Here is a 473-nt window from a genome sequence, read left to right on the forward strand (position 1 = left end):
AAGTTTCCTCATGTCCAGTTATTTTCTTGCAAGAGATTACTAAGGTCTTATTTATTAGACGTAGGTACTGAAAAGTTGCTGCTATGAGCTGCAAAGGATGCTGGGATTCATGACCTCTAGAGAAGAGGAATCTGATCTGGGGTCAGTGATGAGACTTGATTGCTCAGAGCTTTTTGTGTAATAAAGTTTTATTAAAATATAAAAGAGATAGAGAAAGCTTCTGACATAGACATCAGAAGGGGGCAGAAAGAGCACCCCCTTGATAATACACCTATTAGCAGGCTGCTAATTAGAGAAGGAATTGCCTCAAAACTGAGAGAGCTGCATCTCTCAGAGAGGCCCCTCACTCAAAACATGCATTTTGAGATAGCATTGGCACAAGGTGAGTCATCCTGGGCCATGAAACAATTGACATGAATCTTGAAGAAATGCAGATTTCAAACAAACACATAGCTCATTAGCATAGCTTAAGG

The sequence above is a fragment of the Oryx dammah genome, unplaced genomic scaffold, assembly GCF_014754425.2.
Source record: "Oryx dammah isolate SB20612 unplaced genomic scaffold, SCBI_Odam_1.1 HiC_scaffold_3, whole genome shotgun sequence".
NCBI classification, from domain to species: domain Eukaryota; kingdom Metazoa; phylum Chordata; class Mammalia; order Artiodactyla; family Bovidae; genus Oryx; species Oryx dammah.